Below are 22,189 nucleotides of genomic sequence, written 5' to 3' on the forward strand. Positions count from 1 at the left end.
TTGGAAGCTGTACTATAAAGATTTTAGGAAAAGCACAGGAGGTGTGATAATGTGAGACAAGAGAAAGCATGTGGCTGAGGATTTTTATGGTTTCATGTGGCTATGTGGGTGAGTAACAGAGTCTGTCCAGCATGTCCAGCCTAGGACATAGGAGAAATGTGAGGGTACCTGGATATCCTGTCTGGTATCAACACCTGCCAGCCACCCATGTTAGAGATGTGTTGCTGGCTTGCTCATTCTTATATGCCTCACACATTCTGAGAGCTCTTTCAATACAGTTTTTGAAACTACTTATATATCTTCATTTACTTTCCTTCCCCCTTTCAATTGCTCCCTAATCAGCAGTGGATGATGTCCACCCTATAACCTGAATGTGATGTCATCTTTGGTATCGTGTAAGAAATAGCACTTAACAGGTGTTAACTATGGGAATCCATTTTTAGAACACTGCTTATCTTCTCCTTCTTTACAAAGGTGATTAAGATTTATTTTTACTTGGATGAAAACAGCCTTCATTGATTTCTGCCCCATAGAGAGATGACAGGACACTTGCATTAGTCAGAGAGGAAGTTAACCCTTTACTTACTGTCACTGAGACAGGCTACACAATTCCTCCCAGGGCATGTACAGTGGGCAAACAGTCAAATTTGTCTTGTTTTGTACAGAAGCAGCAAACCCTGAAATCAGAGAATGTGACTTCTCTGTGCTCAGTATGGAGGCAATTCTGAGAATTCCAACTTGTGGGAAGCTTTCTTTCTGGTTGACTACCAGGGGAGAGTGTGACTGACTCAAAACCAGCTCTGTGAGCCTTCCATTCTTTTAGTATGAGAGCTGTACTTCCTTCCTCTCCCTCACACACACCCTGGTACCTCTGCATTCTGTATCCTTGTATCACAAGAGACACTTCCACATTTTTAGATGTTACAGCAACACCCTACTTCTAGGTACCAAGATCTATATTGCTTATCTCATACTTGGTTGCTGAAACCAACACAAATTTATTATCTTATACTTCTGGAAGCCAGAAGCCTGAGATGGGTCTTAGGGGGCTAAAATCAAGGTGTTGGTGGGGCTGCATTCCTTCTGGAGGCTCTGGAGGAGAATCCACTTCCTTGGCTTTTTCACCTTCTAGAAGCTGCCCACATTCTTTGGCTTGTGGCCCCTTCCATTTTCAAGTCCAGCAACAATGGCTAGTCAAGTGTTTCTCATGATGCCATCTCTCTAGTTCTGATTCTTTTGCCACCCTCTCCCCATTTAGGGACCCTTGTGATTACATTGAGTCCATCTGGATAAGCTAGGATAATCTTCTTAAAGTCAGCTGATTAGCATCTTTAATTTCACCTGCAACCTTAACTTCTCCCTTGCTGTGTAACCTAACCTCACAGGTCCTGAGGATTAGGACGTAAACATCTTCGGGAGGCTATTATTCTACCTACCACAACATCTAAATCTTTTGCCCCTGTCAACTGTGCAAATGGAGATGGGTTTTAACCTGTTCAGAGATCTCTAGGGGGTCAGGGACATAGGAGAAATATATAGTGTATCACACAAACAATTTCAAATTAATGTTATGTTACTCTTATTCTAAAGAGTTCTTTGGACCCTGCAACAATGTGATTTTCTCAGCTTTGCTTTCTCTGTAGCTCCCAGCCACCTGTTAGATTGATGGTTAATATTTTCATATCCTGACTCATTTCTCCTTCTCAATTAAAAAAAAAAATTCACAATCTTTCTGCTCTATTATGCAGAGCAATTTGTTTTCTTGAGTCTTAGCTCATTGATCATGTCTTTAAATTTTTGATAGTTTGGCATTAATCTTGAGTTTTAAAATATTGCATTAAGTATTATTTATCTTGGTTATTGAGTTTTTTGGTGCCCTTTAAAATTTTGCACCTGAGTTGAGTGCTTCACTGTAGTCTGGGCCCTTTACTCCCTATACCTGCCTCACCTTGTCCCCATCACACTGGTCAGAGGCAGCCCCTGCTAAGAGGTTCTTATGTATTATTCAAATAAAGTTCCAAGCATTTAGATATATCTGTAAGTCTGAGTTAGACATCAGTTTCACACAAACATATACTTATTATTCCCTGTTCTGCAACTGGCTTTTTGCCTCACTCAATGTGTTAAAAATCTTCCCAAAAGATTGATATATTTTAGCTCAACATTATGCTTTTCTTTCTTTTTTTGACGGAGTTTTTGCTGTATTGCTAAGGTTGGAGTGCAAGGGCACGATCTTGGCTCACTGTAACCTCTGCCTCTGCCTCCTAGGTCACTCCTAGGTCTGCCTCAATCGCTCCTTGAAGTGATTCTCCTGCCTCAGTCTCCCAAGTAGCTGGGATTACAGGTGCCAACCACCACACCTGGCAAATTTTTGTATTTTTTTTTTAGTAGAGATGAGGTTTCACCATGTTGGCCAGGCTAGTCTCAAACTCCTGACCTCAGGTGATCCATCCGCCTCAGCCTCCCAATATGCTAGGATTACAGGCATGAGCCACCGTGCTTGGTCTGACATCATGCTTTTTAACACAGCTCAGAATTTTCACTTTTGTGTATTTTCCTAATAATTTGTAATAAAGTTGTATTTATTCTATACAAGAAAACAAAAGAATATTTAAAATAGTAGTGAAAAGAATAGTTACATTTATTGAGAGACTATTTAAAGTGCCAGTACTATTTAAGTTGTTATGCATTATCTTATTAATCCTGTTGGTAATGCTGTGGGATAGGAGTCATTATTGTACCTTACAGATGAGGAAACTGAGACTTAGACGAATTAAGTAACTTGGCTCAATATGTTACATCCAGAGGTGGTAGAGCCAGGATTTGAATGCAGATTTATCTTCCTTCAAAGACTGTGCTTTTAACCACACTCTTTAATATATCAAAGTATTTACCAAGGCCTATTCTTTAAAAGACCCAGTAGAAGCCCCCTGAGTTACATTCAGTGATGAGAATAACGAGGGCCTCATGTGAACTGTTAAACGACAATAAACTTAACAGAGGACAGAGTTATGAGAAATGCCATGTGGGGCTGACTGGTTAAGTATCCCAGGAGTGGATCGGATACATTTGCTTATTTTTCCAGAGTTCGAAGGGAGCTGTGTGGATTGAACAGTTAGTGCCAGAGACTACAAGGTGCATTTAAGATGCTCCCAGGACAAGCTTCCTTTGCTCCATCTTAGAACAGTAAAAGTTAGCTCAGTCTTTCTTATTCTGTGCTCCTCTCCTTACGTGAGATTATTTACATTCCTCATTCTTTTTCCTGGCCCAGTACTAGATTCTGATATTGGTTTCTGGCTGTAACAGTCATAATACTTTGATTTGCAAATAAGAGAAAAGTCAATTTACATTAGCTTAAATATCGAAGGAAGTTTCTTGGCTTATGTAACTGATTAGTTCAGAGGTAGCATGCTTCAGGCATGGTTTGATCAGAGTTCTGGCTATGTTTCATTGTGAGTTATCTGTGCTGGTATTGTAATGTGTCAACTGGCTAGGCTGGACTGACATTTTCAGAATTTCCTTTTCTGCATACTTCTTATTAGGGTAGACCACAAAAGGTACTTTCAGGTAAGATAAGAGGGTGGAAATGAAGCAGCAGTCATTTTTGTTTTTGACACTCAGAAGCTCAGAAGGTTGGAGCAGGCACATGGAGTGGGGAAAGTATGCCAGTTAACCTATTTCATAATCACATGCTCTATCGCTGTTCCTGAAGCTATGCCAAGGTAGCTGGGTTTGGAAGTGTTTCCAGCCTTGGTTTCATGTTCCAGAATTGCAAAACTTCAAGACAAATGTTAACTTGGGCCATGAACCCAGGCTTTCTCTTCTTTCTGGTGAATCTTCTTTTAAAATCTTGTTGTCCTTAAATTTTTTTTCTATTAGGCAGACCATCTCGGTCAACTCAAAGTTGTTCTAATGTTGAATCTACTTCCTAGGTTCAGTTCAGGATTTCAATCCCCTTCCTACAAGGTTTTTCGCTCCTTGGTAGATTGATTCATTTCTCCCTTACAAAGGTGTTTCTGCATTCCTGGGAGCTTTGGGAAAGTACATTTTGTCAGGTGAGGAGAATCCTCTTTATTCAGGGTTAAGTGTCTCCTTGGACTTAACTTGCATAACTACAAAGGACACCCAAGTAACTCCCAAGAAGTGAGAAAGCAGAGAGCTGCAGAGTGCTTTGCTGGTCTACTTTGGCAGAGAAGAGTCCTCAGCTGCTTTCCCGAGAGAATTTAATTTAATTTCTACCTTACCAAGCAACCCCTTGTATCTGAATTGACTGTGTCTTTATGGGATGATCTCTCATTGCACCCCCTGTTGATGCCCACGAGGTTGTCCCTGGGATCTTGGACATAGCCTAGAGTCCCCTTCACATACATGTGAATAAGTAGAGTGACATTCATTCAATAAGTATAAGTTATGCTAGGGAAGCCATAGGGAGGAGGTGAGCTTGGAAGAATGGGCAGGATTTTGGAAGAGGAGTAATAAGGACCTTGAAAAGGAGGAATGACATACATAGAGGCATAAAGGTGAGAGCAGAGAAAGTTCCAGTTCTTGGGGAGGTGATGAATCTGGAAGGAGAGGCCTCAGCCTTGGCCCCACTACTGTTTTTGGGGCCTTAGTAGAGGATACTCTTGTGTGCTGTCCAGTGACAAATAAGAAACAAGCCTGGATTTTTTTTTGTTTGTTTTTTTCCTGAGACAGAGTCTTGCTCTGTTTCCCAGGCTGGAGTGCAGAGGCACGATCTTGGCTCACTGCAACCTCCACCTCCCTGGTTCAAGCAATTCCCCTGCCTCAGCCTCCCGAGTAGCTGGGATTACAGGCACACGGCACCATGCTCAGCTAATTTTTTTGGTATTTTTAGTAGAGACAGGGTTTCATCATGTTGGCCAGACTGGTCTTGAACTCCTGACCTCGGGCAATCCCCCCGCCTTGGCCTTTCAAAGTGCTTGGATTACAGGCATGAGCCACTGCACCTGGACCAAGCCTGGATTTTTAAGTAAGGAGAGACTTTGTTCAGCTAATAATGTATGAGTCAAAGAGTGTGAATTTGGAGAGCCTTTGGCCTTGTCATAGGTAAACAAGGAGAGGGCACCTGTGAGTCTTACCTAAGACATGTGGGGCAGGGTGCACCATTGCAATAATCTATTTTCTGGGACACCAAAGGGTGGGAGATTTTTTAACTTCCACATTTTCCAAGATCACAGGGCTTGGATAAAGTTCAATATTGTCACTGGATTCTGATGGATCCCTTTTGCCGACTCTGTGTGCCCATCCCCCAGCTTTTGTGGGCTTTGCTGCTGACTGCTCACTCCTGTGACCCTCTTCAGAGGGTTGCCCTTGGGTGCAGAAGCCCATAGGGGTGGGGATAGGGTTCCTTCATCACAGCCTGAAGTGCCTGGGACTTTGTTCCCACCATTGTCATGACTGGTGTGGGAGTACAAAGGCCTAGCTCCTGTGTCCAAAGCTGGACACAGTCTAAGGTGCAACTCACTCCAGAACTCCATGCAGGATGAGGCTGGGGCTGAAACTTCTCCGAAATTGCACCTTTGTTCAGCTTCTTTCCTTTTTCTATCTTGCTTCCTTCATTCCCTTACTGGTTTCTTCTTAGAGCACTTCTTTGACAAACCTTCCTACGCTCAAATCTTCAGCTCAGGTTTTGCTTCTGGGAGAACTCAACCCAAGACAGCTTCAGGTTTCCCATTGGTAGAATGGAGGCCTTGGGATAGACCACTGGTTTTAGAGCTTTGCTTTGACTACAGATCCCTTTCTACACATGAAGATCTATGAAGAAGTCCAGAATATCAAACAGGTTAGAATGGAACTGCTGAAGTTGATGTGGGGCAGTGTCCCTGCATCCCCTCCTCACTATTCCCACCCCCCTTCTTAACTTTGGTAGCAGTCCTGCTCTACCTTGCAGATGCTACACCCCCATCCCACCTTCTTGGGGCTCCATGGGCACAGTGCACCAGCTCTGGACTGGATGGTAATGTCCTCTAGCTCTAGCTCCATGATATCCTTGGCATCAAGTGACAGCAATTGTTGCTGCAGACTTCAGGTCAGGAGTGGCCTTGCATGCTCCTGAGCCCAAGGTGCTCCTGATGGTACTGCCAGTGTCCTCACTGGGCATTTTATCCTGCATATCCTCCTGAAAGGCAATTTTATCCTGCATATCCTGCTTCTGGCCAATCCAGTAGCCCCACAGTCTTCTCTGAGACCTTGAGTTTGCAATGAGGTTCCCAGAGACTGGAACCTCACAGAGTTCCTGGTTATTGCTTTGAATTTGCACCTGTGGATTTAACTCCTGGTGATCCAAAGGCAATCAACTTTGGGGTGGAACTTCATGAGTTGGCTTCCTAGGAGAGAATTGGCAGTGGCAGCTAGAGGAAGTGTGTGAGAGGCTCTGTTCAGCAGGGTGAGCATATGCCTTGCTCAATCGAGGCACTGACAGTGGCAGAAACCAAAGGAAAGGAGCAGAGGCAGAGTGGCTTGGGGCATTACAATGATCTGTGCAGTTAGATGTGCTCGGTGTTGGTGCTAGACTTGCTCCTCCCATTGATGACAGTGGCAACAACAGTACTGATCCCTTTAACATTATTGAGGTCTATTATGTGCCAGGTATTGTGCTAAAAACACCTAGTCTTCATGGAAGTCTTGTGATGTAGGCTCTATTCTTACTCCCATTGTACAGATGAAGAAGATGAGGCATAACAATTTGTGCAAGCCCACGCAGTTAATGTGCCGGAGTCAGGCTTTGAACTCAGACAGTCTGACTCCAGACCACCTCTTCCTCCCAGTATCCATGCTCTGGTGCCTCCTGTGGCACACTCAGAAGATGGCCTGCATGTGCATGTGCTCATTTCTGTGTGTGTGCATGCATGCATGTTTATGCAGGACTGGGAATGCAGGGGAGTTAGAGTCCAGTTAGGAAGGAGAGAGGAAATATGATCTCTTTGTTGCATGTGGGCACCGTAACTCCAGCCAGGCAAAGTGCTGGTCTGTTGTAGCTCATTTTTATGTTTTTATTTAGAAGCTTCAATACCAGAGCTGATGGCAGAAAATGTGCAGTAAAATGCGGGGAGGCCGCTGGGTAATGGCCCCTGTAAAGTGTTAATTGCCTATTGAGACTGCAGACTTTGTCCATGCTCCAGGATCTGAACTATTGACAGGTTCTAATTTATTTCGGGCCCACAAAGCGGGCTCCTCCTCTAAACAGGCTTCCAATCAGTCACGCTTCCCTGGGCCCGCCAAGAAGCTCCAGTCGATAAGTATGTTTGCTGCCTTAACCCTTTGAAGCTGGTCGTGTGGTCTGATTCTGGCTTGCCTTAAGGAAACTTCCATGCGCAATGGTCTTGGATGAAAATCCCTGAGAATCAAGTGCTGACTCCGTGCTGGGCTCCCACCTGGGTGTTTTACATGCATTGTCTCTGATCCTTACCGCTTAGAGAGGCAGGTAGTATCTCTTCAAGGACATCCTAACCTCAGAGAAGTTGAATTAATTGTTTAAGTGACCACTATGATTATACTGCAGACTGTTACGGGCTAAACTGTGTTCCCTCAAATTCATGCTTCGAAGCTCTAGCTCTCAGTACTTTGGAATGTGACCGTATTTGAATATAGGGCCATTAAAGAGGTGATTCAGCTACAATGAGGTCTTAGGGTGGGCCCTGATCTAATCTTACTGGTGTTCTTTCAAGAAGAGGAAATTTGGACACAGATAAATACAGAGGGGTGACCCACTGGAAGACACAGGGAGAAGGCAGCCATCTACAGACTAAGGGGAGAGGCCTCAGAAGAAACCAATCCTGCTGACACCTTAATCTCAAACTGCAAGCCTCCAGAATTATAAGGAAATGAATTCCTGTTGCTTAAGCCACCCAGTCTGAGGTATTTTGTTATGGTAGCCCGAGCAGGTGACTACACACACCCAGGACTTGGTGTGGCCTTGAATTTATGCACATGACCACTGAAAGTATGAAAACTCTGTTCTCTGGCTTATGGCTCCAGTTAGAATAAGAAGCAGAAAGTGGGCAATATTACCTCTTTGCAGTAAGTTTGTTCTTAGGTTGGGTCCTCAAAGGGCCCATGCCTATCCATTAGAAAGAAAAAGAAAGCTAGATTTGGGATTCTAAGTGCAAAAAGAAGTCATTGACTGTTTCTAAGCAGAGTCAGTAACACCATCAGAATTTCTTTCTTTTTTTGGAAAAAATAGTCTCCTCTGGCTACTGTGCATAGAGAATGGATGGTAGAACACAAAAGTGAAGCAAGGAGACCCCTGAGGAGGCTGTTGCACTGCAGGCAAGAGATGAAAGTGACTTGATGGAGAGTGGTGGCAACAGAGAAGGAAAGAGGTGAATAGATTTGAAATAGATTTTTGAGATGGAATTGACAGAACTTGCTGATGGATTGGGGGTGGAGGTGAGAGGGAGGGAGTTGACAGTGATGATGCTCTTGTTTCTGGCTTGAGCAACCTGGTCTTTACAGGAGCTATTTATGAGGAGGGAAGACATGAAGAGGAATCGATTGGGTGGCAGGTGTTCACTTTCTTTAAGTGGGCTGTCCACTGGAACGTAAGCTCTGAGAGGGCAAATTTATTGATTGAAGGTTGTATGAATCTATTTATTCCTGTCCCCACATTTCATGCACACATATGGTTTTTATATGAACCAGAAATAATGTAGTTTCTTTTTTCTACATCAGAAGCAGACTATATTTTATGTCAAGGGTGACATCTAATTTTGCTAGTCTCACTCTGTTGCCCAGCCTGGAGTGCAGTGGTATGATGTGGCTCACTGCCTGCCGCCTCAAACTCCTGGGCTCATGAGAACCTCCCACCTCAGCCTCCCAAGTAGCTGGAACTACAGGTGTGAACTACCATACCTGGTTAATTAAAAAAAATTTGTAGAGATGGGTGTCACTATGTTGCCCAGGCTGTTCTTGAACGCCTTGCCTCAAGTGATTCTCCCTTCTTGGCCTCCCAAAGCTCTTGGATTACAAGTGTGTGCCACTGTGCCCAGCCATCACTTAGCATAATGTTTCAAAGGTTCATCAACGTTTATCATCCACTGATACATGTTGTAGCATGCGTAGGTACTTCATTCCTTTTTATGGTTGAATAATATTTCATTGTATGAACAGACCATATTTTGTTTACCCATTCACCAGTTTTTGAACATTTGTGTTATTTTTACCTTTTGGCTATTGTAAATAGTGCTGTTATGAACATTTGTGTAAAAATTTTTGTTTGGACACCTGTTTTCAATTCTTTGGGGGTATATAACTAGCAGTGGAATTATTGGATCATATGGTAATTCTATATTGAACTTAGTGAGGAACCAATGTAAGGCATATTGATGATAACTGATATGTTCCGTTTTGGAAAGAGGAAATGGAGGCCCAGGATGGTCTCAACTACCATCTAAACATCCTCAACTCTCAGCTCTTTAACTTCGGTCCAAATCTTCTCTGTGGTCTTTAGCCCATGTATTTAATTCCTGGTGGACATTTCTACCTGGATATCTCATAGTCACCTCAAATTCAGAGTGTCTGAAACCAAACACACCAACTTCTTCCGTTTATTCCCATAACAGCTTCATTTCCTGTTTTCATCTCGGTGACTGACACCACCGTCCAATCAGCTAGCAGTGGGACATCATTGTTGGCCTGTCAAGGGATGGTACTATTTACTGTGTGACCGTGGGCAAGCCATCCATCTCTATACTTTAGTTTCCTTGTCCAGAAAGTTAGAAGATAATCTTACTGGGGATGAGTATGAGGATCAAGCAAGATGACTCTCTCTCTCTCATCTCTACCCCCATCTTAGCAAAGTGTCTGGCACACACTGTGAGCTCAACACTATTAACATGGAACTGTTTTGGGTAAGATGTGTTATTATCCTGTGGAGCTGGTGTTTCACAGAACAGAGTTGAGGGAAATAGTGAACTGTAGCAATCATTTTCAAATGTGTTCTTGCAACTGGCAGCATCAGCAGTATCTCAGTTCTATGGAATCAGAGTATTGAGGGATAGAGCCCAGGAATTGGCACAATTAAAAAATGTCCCAGGTGATTTTGACACTCAGCCAAGTTTGGAGGCCACTGAATTCAGCTAATTACATTCTACTATCAGTAAATACATTAGAAACATTAGTAATTTCAATCAAGCATGAATTTTACTGTTTTCCTCCCCAAATCTAATAAGAGCATCAATCTTTGATCTTTCAAATAGGTCTCCGTTTCTTCTCACTATTCTGTTGAACTTGGGCAGCCTTTTTTATGTGGTCCCCATCAGAGCTGTCCTTTATCAAGTTGCATTTTGCTCTCAGGACTGACAGCATCTGGAATTAAATTAAAAATTACTTAGACATACTATTGGTGATAATGTTGGGCACTTTGTGACTCACCTCATACTGTCGTCCTTAGGAAAACTGTGGCTAGTCCAGACCAGGCATAGGTCTTCTTGTGGAGGGCATAGATCAGAAAGCATTAGAGATAGAGGAAGATGTTAACTAGTGTTCTGTATACAAAGGAGCCTGTAGGACACAGCGTTAAGCAAAATGATCCAGCTTCCTTTTCTGCAGGACTTCTCAGAGCCTTGAATATAGTAGTGGACACTGACTATCCTAAAGTGCAAATAAACTATAACTGCAAGTAGCCCAGTCTGGACAAGGAGGGAGGCCTTCCAAAGGACACAGTTTCTAGGTGGTTAGTTTTGGACATCCTGATATATCTTGTCGGGGCAGGAGCAAAGCTTTGGGGCAGCCTTCCTGAAGATCTGAGCTGAGGAAGGGTCAACGTGGAGAAGTGGGTGTGAAGGGGGGAAGGTTGTTGGACATTGAGATCTATCCATTGATCTATTTTGATCAATGTCTGTCAATATCCTTATGTCGTGACTACCTGGTTCACCCTCTGGCTCTGAAAAGAACCACTTTGGTTTCTGATGTTCTGGAGGCCCACCAGACCCTCTAATGACCTGAGCACTGGGTCTGTCTTCCTGGCACCCATCACCAGTGTCACATATATTGTCACATATATGTCCCAGCCACGCCATCCATCGTGTCAAATTGTATGTACAACTGTCTTCTCCATTATGAGCTACTGAAGGCAGGTCTTGTGTCTTTTTCTTCTGTCGCCTCCTAGCATAGCACCAGGCACACTAGTTGTGTTGATTAGTGTTTGTCAGTTCCATAAGGCCACCAGGATGCTCTGTTTTGTAGTAAAGGAAGAGAGGCAGCAGGAAAGCAGGCAAGGCAGCTTATACACTCTCAGGGATTGGAAGGAATCAGGAGAGGGCTCCAAGCCCCTGGGGCTGCACAGCCCATTTCTCTGCAGATTGCCACCACTAGAGAGCACAGTGCACCTAGGAACAGGGTCTGCCGAGTGTCTGGCTCTGGCCCAGCCCAGCTCTGCTCAGCCCCCCACCCCTCCTGGCAACACCGCAATGGGAAGCAGGATTTGGATGAGGCTCAGCCCTGCCTCAGACACTTTGCAATCTTAGGCCTAATTAAAACACCACAGACGGTTTGAACCCCGCATTAAAATTTGATGAGGAATTGATCAGCCAAGCAAACAGGAAATTTAGCTGTGAGTGAAGGTAATGTTTGCTCAAATGTGTAATGAGGCCCACGGGGAATATTTGTGGGGACCTCCGTCATGTCTGGAGTGGCTCCTGCTCTTCAATTTCATTTTCCCTATTTGCCTTCCCCTCAAAACATCCCAAGATGCTTCCAGAGGGGAAAGGCAACACAGGGAAAATTTTAGTTTCATAAGAATTTCCTTTGAAAACCCAAGGAAATCTAAAATCCTCAACTATGTACTGGAAAAATAGCACAGGAAAGGGCCAGACTTGGGTGGGAGTCCTGGCTCTGCCATTTGGCAGTTGGCATCCTTAGGTTGCAATATCTAATTTTATGATTAGTCACTGAGTACCTACTATGTGGCAGCCAGGGGTTAGATCCTGGGGATAGACGGCTGTGCAGAACTGTCTTGGTTCCTGCCTCCATGGGTAAACAGCTGAGTAAGAGAGGCTATGAGTCTCAATTTTCTTATCTGTGAAGTGGGAATATTTGTATGTTATCATAGGGGGTTGTTGGATGAATTAAATGAGAACGTGTACGCAAAACGCAGAGGACAGGGCTGGAATACATGTGTCAAATGAAGGTTCCTCCATGTCCTTCTTCCCCATAACCTGCATCTGAAGTCTATACAAGGCTTTTCAGCTTTCCTTCTACTTAATGTCTCTGAAAGTGACCTAATATGATATTCACTCACTTATATGTTCACCACTGGTGGGTGTAACTGAGGCCAAGGACACAGCAAGTCACAAGACTAACCTATTTACCAGATTGGAATTGGATCAGAAGTTCTCTTAGAAAGAGATCAAATAGCAAGCATTCTTGAGTCATCTGGGATGAGAGGAGTCTGATTTGAGAACGTTGCTCCGAGGATTAGGGAGAAACACCAGAAGCTTAACGTTTCCTTTAGACACACCCATGATACCTTAAGTGGGAGAAGAGAGGAATCCGGAGAGATTTTCCTTCCTTTCACACATCCACGAAGATACTTTACCCTAATAGTAATGATGTGTATGTTGTGTGCTCAGCTTTCCCTTCCTCTTCATCATCCCGACTCCCAACCCAATGCCCACCCATTGCCATTCCTATCCTTATCCCCGATCCCATCCCTACACCCATCCTCATGCCCACGGTTACCCATTCCTATTCTTATCCCCACTCTCATTCCCACACTCATCCTAATGCCCACTGTCACCTATTCCCATTCCTATTCTTATCCCCACTCCCATTCCCACTCCCATCCTAATGCCCACTGTCATCCATTCCTGTTCCTATTCTTATCTCCCATTCCCATGGCCATCCCAATGGCTACTGTCACTCATTTCTGTTCCTATTCTTATCCCCACACCCATCCCAATGCTACTCATCCATGACCATTTCTTTACTCACCTCTACTCCTCCCCATCAATTTTCTTCACTGTTACCAACATCATTAATATTATCACCAGAATCTTTATCACAAAATATCCCCATCACTGGTTTGGTAGGTGCAACCAGATTTGATTTCCCTTTCTTCTACTCATAGGATCTTACATAAGTTGATCATGTTTGTTAAATTTCTAGGATAACCCCCTTCCTTAATTCCAAGATGCATGCTTCCCTGTCTCACATGTTTTAATGTCTTTGAATTCAGAAGATACCTCACAAAAAAATGCCAAAAGACAATTTCTAGCCACAGGTAGAAGAATGAGCTGTGACAGTGTTGTTATTGCTTTAACATTGCAATAGACTGCTGAATTTTCAAAGATGGGAGAGCCTGGGTGACCAGTTTTTATGTCCTGGAGAACCACCACTCAGATATTTACATAAGGTCTAAGGAAAGCAGTGGCTGATTTCCAAGTGTCTGAGTTTCATTAATAGGGAATTTCAAAACAAGGGAAAAAACAAAAGCTTGAGTTTAATCAAATAGGAAATGAGGACAAAACCTTGGTTTTCTTCAATATGTTTCAGATGATGATGTTACTTCTAAAGTTCTTAAAATACAGAGCTTAGAATTAGGAAAAACAACATGGCACCCTGATACTAAGGGTAACTGCTCTTTGAGCACTGAGTAATTGAGTAATTTTCAATGACTTTGCTACTATGGATTGAATATTTTTCACTTATAAAAGTCAGTGAAAGTCTGGGAAAGTATAGATTTATATACATTTATTTTGTATCTTGTCATCTAATGAGATATAATAAATTCATTAGTTTATCAAATTCTTGTATTATGTTTTCTAAATTTACAGTAATAACATTTGCAAATGATACCTATTTTGATTATTTTCAGTAGTTAACCACTTATTTCTGCCTCCTACTTTATAGGCCAGAGCTTCCATCAGAATCAGTGTATTCAGATTTCCTAATATTATTTAATTAATTTTGGTCATTATAACATTGTGATTTTTCTAGGAAATTACAGTTTTTTTTAAAATCAAGACCATTGGTATATAGCTGTGCAGTATTTTCTGTATTAATTAAAAATTTCCCTCATATTTACTTTCATATCCCTTTATCCATTCTTAAATTTATGTAACCCAAATGTTACAGTCTCATGAGGTCAGAGTCTCATTAAGAAAAAATCCTGCATTTCGAAGGTTCTGAGTTTCCATCTGACTGGGTCCATGTATCAGTCCTCCTTATTTCTTGCCGCTAACATCATGCAGGTGTAAATTCTATTAATTTTATAATCCCACTCCTTAAGGGTAACCACAACAAACATTTTGGAGTAGAAAACATCAGTCCTTTTTCTATATATACACAATATGTGTAAATATAATTTCATTTCTTACACAGTGGGGTCATATTATATATTGTTCTGTAACCTATTTTTTAATGTATCCCAAAATATGTTCTTTATTGACTTCATAATATTCCACAATATGGGTGAACCATATGCTATTTACTAATTTCTTTGTTGTTTCCTAGTCAGGTTGATCCATTTGTTTGCCACCATAAGTCATATTATGATGAACACATTTGTAAATAAATATTTGTTCACATTTCTAATTATTTCCTTAGGATAAAATTGTTAAGTAGGCATGAATAATTTTTCAGCATCCTTGATACAGATTGCACTGCAATCGATGAGTGCCTAGATTGCTCAACTGTCACCAACATTGAGTTTTCTTTAATCTTTGCAAATTTAATAGATTACAAATGAAATCACATTGCTGTCTTAATTCGCATTTATTTGATTATTAGTAGGATGAACCTTTTAAATCTTTGTAACTTATGGTTCTCCTCCTCCTTTTTTGAGACAGGGTCTGGCTGTGTTGTCCAGGCTGGAGTGCAGTAGCTATTCACAGGTGTAATCATAGTGTACTGCAGCCTTGAACTCCTGGGCTCAAGTGATCCTCCCACCTCAGCTTCCCAAGTGGCTGGGATTATAGGTGCATGCCACTGCTCCTGGCTATCATTCCTCTTACATGAACTTTCTCTGTCTGTCCATGGATCATGTTTCCCTAACTCAGCATTTGTTTTCTTACTGCTCTTAAGAGTGATCTAACCCGTAACCTTAAGGATATTAACTCTTCATCGTACATGTTGGAATTTTTTTTTTCTCAGTATGTTGTTGAATTTTTAATTTTTATAGTTAGGTCTATCAATATTTTTTGAAATTTATTTCTTTGCTTCTATTCTTAGTGAATTCTGTGATTAGATCAATATTGATTTCAGTTTTCTCCCAGAGGCTGAGCTGAGTTTTTGGTGGGTTTGGCACAGAGCTCCTTACCATAACCTCAATAGCAGAACAGGCCTCCTTTATTGGGAGAGGGAATCCTCTTTGAATGAGACTGCAGCTTTGGGAAGGAGGAAAATGGAGCAGCTATGAAAGATGGTTTGCTGTCCAGCTCATAAAGTCATCTGGCTCAGCCTGGGGATCTTGGGGTGGCATGCATCACATTCTCAGCCCCGTCCGTCTGAGCTTCTGTTTCCTTCTTTCATGTAAATCATTAATCTAAGATTTAGTTCAGTGCATATTTGAGATGAGGCTCTAACAACATATACAATATACAACAATATATATCAACAACAATATGTATTATTAAATACATATATGTCATCTCCCTGAAGCCCTGCAACAGCCTAATGAGATAGATGGTGATATAATTTATAGAATAGGAAACTGAAGTTCAAGGGGGCCAGGCATTTTACTCAAGAACTCTGCCTTTGACATTGACCCAAATACTCTGCCTTGGTTAGTCCACTGGATGCAGTTGCAGTAAAGAGCTGGGAAGCTCCAAATCCCACCTACTTGATTGTAGAAAGGTCAGTCTCTTCCATGCTTCTGCTTTCCAAATGGCTTGAGGGATTTCTAGAGAAGCTTCCATGTGTTCATAAATCAGTCCTGTTGTCATTCTCTCCTTTTCCAGATAAACCTGGGATGACTATGCCACACCCTGACGTTACAGCATCTTGTTTTATCTCCCTGAGAGTGCCACCAGCAATGCCACCCCCAAGGGTAGCTGTTTCAGGTGTGGACCCTAACACTGGATTCGTGTACCCAGCTCTGATGCTGTCATCCCTCTTGTGGAGTGAGTAAAAGGACTTTCCTTTGTTATGGGATGCTGGATGCTGTATGCTGTGGTTAGTTGCACTGGGACTTTGTAATTTGAAGGCTCTGTTGCAGCTGTGTGTTCCTAGTGGTTTCAAGGTGCATCTCCTTTAACTATCCAGGCAATAATGGTTCCAAGAGGTGACAAGGACAAAGAACACTTCCTCCTTCTGATTTATGCTCATTTGATGAATGTCTTATTGCAAAACTGTCTAGGCTCCAAAAATATTTTCCAGTTCTTATTCTTAGATTTTAAAACTTTTTCAGTGGTCTCCCTCCCTTCCTACTTCCTACCTCCCTTCCTCTCTCCCTACTTCCTTATCCCTCCCCGCCCCCACACAGCTTCCCACCCCAAATGCTCATATTGCAAATATGCAAATAACAATTAAGATTCCGGGTTATAAAAACAGAAAGAAACTTCACTGCATTTAGGTGAAAGGAAATCTGTTGGCAGGATGTTCGGGATCTCAGAATTGTTAGGCATCATGGACCAGGCTAGCTAAGAGCTCTGTAGATATATGAATCGGGACTCCCAGCAATTGTTTTATGGAAAGAAGGATCTGGTTGGGGCCCCTGTGCTATGCAGCAATGAATGGACTCTAGCCATTTATTTCCACCTCTTCCTTTTTCTCCCTAGATTAGAAGTCCCCATGGAGAGTGTAAGCCTTCTAACCTTCCTCCACAAGCCTGCCCCTACTCCTGACTGTACTGGGCTAGAAGGAGGAGGATCATTTCTCTTTGGCTTCCCAAAGTTGAAGTGGTCACCTCTAATAACCCTCCCACCAAAGATATGCACAATGAAGAGAGGCAGTTTTCTTAGAGGAAACTAAAGAGAAGTAATAAACACTGGGTAGCAGCTGCTGCTTCCACTTGCCTTGGAGAGTCTCTAAACCACTGACCTCTTAAATCTTTGCTGAGAAGTGGAACAAAACCATGGTGGGGATCCTTGGTGGAAAATCATCTATTGCCCAACCAATTGGGCTGGAAGGGGAAGTTTAGGTCAAGTGGAAGGCTGGAATTAGCCTCATCCATCTACATGGAGGCAGACTCTCTTCATCCCTTAGGCATTCAAGGCTGTGTTGGCCTCTTTATTTTAGTGTCTCTTCCTTCTCAGCGTTTGTTCTCCAGATCGTGATTCCTCCCTGCCCCCTGGCTTTATTCCAGTTCACCCTAGTCTATCATACATTTAAAAAAAATCCTTGAACCTCAAGGAGGATTAGAGTTCTGTTTTTATTTTATAGGAGGGTAGGGTCTTAGTTCACATCCTTCTGAGAGGAGGAGTTGGATGCAAGCTCATTTGTTTATCTGGAGGATGATCCCAGAAAATGGAGAAGTAGGGAAAGAAGAACAGGGGAGGAGAAAAGACAAACAAGCCAAACAAGTGGCATGCTGGTGAGTGTAAGATTATAGCTGTGGGCCACTTGGGGTCAATTCTGCTGGGGACCCACTGAAATAGTGTGTGGTATACACTGTAAAGTCTTCCCACTGGAGGGGGGAGGCTGGGACATCTATCCACTGATTCCTCTACGCCATCATTTGGAGATTGCATCTGGGGACATTTGTGCTTGCAGCAGGTCAACACACTCAAGGAGTGATAGATAAAGCCCTTAGGCAGAGAAGAAAGACGTAGGAAGAGGCATTAGAGGTGGGAAGAGCCAGTGTCCTGGAAATGTTTCCATCTGCCACTGCAGGTAACCCAGGTGGGCCAAGGGGATATTAGGCAGGATGTCAAGAGCATCTGCTACAGAGCAGGCTCTTCATCTACTATGCAAATTAGTGGATTCATCTCTGCAGGAGGCTGTCTAAGCACTGTTACAAGAAATTGATGGAAGACCCCAACGTCTTATCAGTTTTCCACATCCAATGGGCTCTGTCTACTCTACCTTGTCCCTTTTTATTACTTTCTGTCAAAATTATTGTCAGAAATTAAGGTCATAAATAGGTAGCTTAAAAAGTTTACGTTCACATCTATTCCTGGGATCACACATATTTCGTGTACTTCTCACTCAGTTCTTTAACTTCTACCAGATTAATACATTGCCATAAAAGCAGCTTCCAAGTGCAGTAATAATCACAATAATCACTGTAAAATGTAATAGATAATTATATTGATGAAGAATTATATTTAGCCATATGCCAATATAAGAATACTTATTGATTCATGTCTATCATTGTTATCTTCCCTCCAGCCTTTAGGCTATAGTTACCTGTCAGGATTAGTAGTGAGAAGTCTTTGGATGGATTTGGAAGGTTTGTCTGAGCCCTGGCAATGGGTAGGGTACAGATGACTAATGTGAATGGTCTCTAGTTTTGTTCTTTCTACAAATGAGCTATGGGACCTCAATAGGAACTGCACAACTTGCTTTGGAAATTGTCTGACTTGCACTGCTATTTTTGGATGACAGTTTTCCCACTGTTGATATGCCTTTCTCTTTACCAGCCTTTGTTGATTAGACCCATGCAGCAAGAAAACTCATGCATCACTGGAATGCTCCAGTAGAGAGCATTCAGCATCGTGGGTTGGCTAATTGGTTGGGCAATAGATGATTTTCCACCAAGAATCCCTGCCGTGGTTTTGTTCCACTTCTCAGCAAAGATTTAAGAGGTCAGTAGTTTAGAGACTTCTCCAAGGCATTGTTACTTTGACAAGATGTACCAGGGTAATTGATTAGTTTGCACTTGGTATTGCCATACATAATTACAACAAAGCTATCCTTATCAAAACAAATGAATCAAGCAGTATGTCTGTTTTGCTGAACCCCATGTTCAAAGGGATTAGAAAGATTTAGAAATTAACCAAATCTGTCTTTGAGACACTTCCCCTGAATGAGAGACAGAGTATTGATTAACATCCTGGAGGAAATGACATTGTAAACAGCTCTGGTTTAATGAAACATGGTAGGGAAGTAGGGTAGCAAGACAGGGCTAGAATTCTGACCCTCCACTTACAAATATGCCCTTAGGTAAGATTTTTGCTTGGGTTTCTGTTACCCCATTGATGAGATAGGATAAAAATATGAATCCTTCAGGAGTATCATAAACATGAAGTGAAAGAATGTATGAGCAAACACTTTGTAAATTCAATAATGGCATGTAGATGTTACATGCTCTTGCTGTTAAATACGATATATAGCCCACTTCTTTCTACCCCTTTCCTGGTTTCTCTCTGAGGCAGAGATTCTCAGCCTCAGCACTATTGACATTTGGAGCTGGATAACTCTTTGTTGTAGAGAGCTGTCCTGTGTATTGTAGAATGTTTGGCAGCATCCCTGGTCTTTACCCACTAGATTCCAGTAACAGCCTCCTGGTCATGACCACTGAAAATATCCCTAGATGTTGTCATATGTTCAGGGGGGCAAAATAGACCTTGATTGAGGACCACTGCTCTGAGTGTAGAGAAGTTGATGAACATTTCCTGGAAATTCTTTGGACCTTGCCTCTTTACTAGGGGTGGCATCCCTGTATGTTAAAAATGCTCACAGTCATTCTTTGCAAAAATTAATTCCAGGAGCCGGGGTGGATATATCAGCTCAGCCTAAGTTCCACTGTGGTAACAAACACTGCCCAAATCTCAGTGGCTATGTAACCCTCTCCTAAGAAGAGTCAGCCCAGGTCACATAGCCGAATCCAACCTAAGTGGGATGGAAGACATAGAATTTTTCCCTGCAAAAGACAGTGAATATTTTGAAGAATAATACAATCTACTACCAGGAGTTAGTTGGTAGAACACAGGTCCTTTGTAGTCTACAGATATTGCCATTTTTCTCCCACATTTTCCTGGACTGACTTTTTCCAGGTACCAGCCAGTTACTTCTTCCAAGTACTTTAGGCCCCAGCTACCAGCTGGCAGGGGCTCAGTCTCCATGCCTTGGGTCTCTTGGACTTCTCTTCTGACCTGACCAAAGCTCCATGTTGGGGTATTAGGCACATGTGCAGCTGATCATCAAGGGACCGCTTTGATTCTCCTTTGCTTTTGCACACATTTATGGCTCATGTAGAAACTTCTCAGAAAGAGCCTTCTAAGGGTTTCAGGCACAGAGGTGGCTAAATAGATCTGCAATCTGTAAAGATGTTGCAGCATGCTTGGTTGAAAAGTCAAGCAGTCAGTTAGTTAGTCATTTACTTGGAGTGTTAATATAATGACAGTCACTTGGTTGAGCTGATTTTGTCACTTAACTGCTGGAGACTGTCTACTGCTTAACTAACCAGCATAACCTTCCTCCCTGGTGACACAGCTGGAGTGTGTCAGAAATCCTATCACTTCAGTAGTGGGACTATGGAAATGAATCTTATAGTGGGGCTGAAGGTCACAATGGATGACAACGAAGGGTTTCTAAACATGGATGCATAGGCTAAACTGGTCTGTTCGTGACATGGTGTTGCCCAGTTATTGAGGCAAATGCAATCACATTTTACCATTTATAAAACACTTTCATATCTGCAGTCTTCCCTGAAAGTGCTTCTTGCTCTTTTATCCACCTGGAAAACTCCTATTCACCCTTTAAGAGCCCTCTTAGATGTAACCTTCCCTGATGGCACTCTCCTCTCCATCATTATACAGTTGGTTGCTCCATCCTCTGTGCTGTCACAATAGTATCCTCCTCCTTCTGGTCTGTGAAGTTGCCAGGCAAAGGAGATTGCTCTGCTGGTCCTTGTATCCCAGGAACTCACCATTGCTCCTGGCGTTGGAAATACATGCAGGAACATGGCTGGTTTACTAGACAGTTTACCCAAATTTTTACCATGACTCTGTACGCCATTAAAAAAAGGGAGATTTAGAAAGATTTACTCACCTTCCTCAAGTCTCACAGCTGCCAATTAACTCTTTGTTGTAGAGAGCTGTCTGGTGGTTGGTGGAATTTAGCAGTCTCAGGACACTTGGCTTCCCTTTTGTTTTCCAGTAAAATTTGAGTCTTCTGGGCACTGATTTTAGATTGGTACAAGAGACAGTGATTGGATGCAGTTTTAGCTGTTCTAAAGAGCTGAGTGATATAACTTTGTGGCCCAGGGCTTACTTTATTATGTCAGAAAGACGTGAGTTTGAATCCCAGCCCCTCCACTTACTAGCTGTGTGGCTTTAGGTGAGTTACTTAACCTTTCTGTGTCTCAGTTTCTTCATTTCTAAAATTGGAATCACAATAATGCCTATCTAATGAGATTATTTTTAAGGATTACATGAAATTGCATATTTAAGTGGTTTTAGCATTTTGCCTGTTATGTAGTACACACTGAATAATTCCTAGTTTTTAATACTGTTTTTATTTCTACTTCTCAAACAGTATATTCTTTTTTATGTTGATGTATTGGATCCTTCCTTCTTTCCTTTGGTAAACTTTGTTGCATGTCTTCTTTGCCATGTATTGATGTCAGAAAGAATCCTTAAAATGACAATACCCAATTGCTTGATTAATACCACTTCTTGAGTGCTTGGTTCATTTGAGCCCAACATCCATTGATCAAAATCAATAATCAATGACAGGCATTATTTCATTTAATCTTCATCACAACGTTATTAGGTAGACCTCATTTCTTCCCATTATATGGAGGAGAATACTGAGACTCAGAGTAATTAGCTGAGGGTTTAAGGGAAGAATGGATTGAAGCTGGGTGTGCTCAGACACCTGCGGAGGGAGCAGAGGAGTCCAGCAGTGTGTTGAGCCTTGGTCCTGTCCTGGCCCTGTGGTCTGTAAGAATGAAGAAAGCCACCTCCATGGGTGCCAGTAGCTGCTTTCTTGACACTTTTTTTGCTGCTGAAGGAAAAGTACCAGATACTCTCCCCAGCTGACTCTCCAGGGTCAGTGGAGATTCTTGAGGGTCAGTGGACCAAAACGGACCTCCAGGGTCAGGGTCATTATTGAGGGTCCGTGGACCAAGGTCAAGAGGCCTTGGGAGTTGTTCTGCAGGGTGTGGCATGGTTCCTGCCCACCAGTTCCCTTCTGGGAAAGGAGAGGGCAATTCTGAGGAACAAAGAAGTTCAGAAGCCACCAGAGGGAGCAGAATCCTGTTCTGCCTCCTTGATCTACCAGAGAACTGATCACTGATTAACAAAGCCCAGCATCAGATTCTCTTCACGCTGCCAAAGCACAAGTA

At 42.5% G+C, this 22,189-nt stretch overlaps 1 long non-coding RNA gene across 1 annotated transcript; it reads right to left on the reverse strand.

Annotated features, from left to right (window-relative positions):
* Nucleotides 1-10,146: 10,146 nt before the first annotated feature.
* LOC104003579 (uncharacterized) lies at nt 10,147-21,086 on the reverse strand. Its single transcript, XR_676251.3, has 4 exons — nt 20,893-21,086; nt 12,322-12,487; nt 11,922-12,037; nt 10,147-11,194 (listed from the first exon to the last, which is right to left on the reverse strand). It is a non-coding gene; the product is annotated as an uncharacterized LOC104003579 (long non-coding RNA).
* Between the last annotated feature and the right edge of the window lie 1,103 nt (nt 21,087-22,189).

Source organism: Pan troglodytes, chromosome 21 (assembly GCF_028858775.2).
Source record: "Pan troglodytes isolate AG18354 chromosome 21, NHGRI_mPanTro3-v2.0_pri, whole genome shotgun sequence".
Lineage (NCBI taxonomy): Eukaryota > Metazoa > Chordata > Mammalia > Primates > Hominidae > Pan > Pan troglodytes.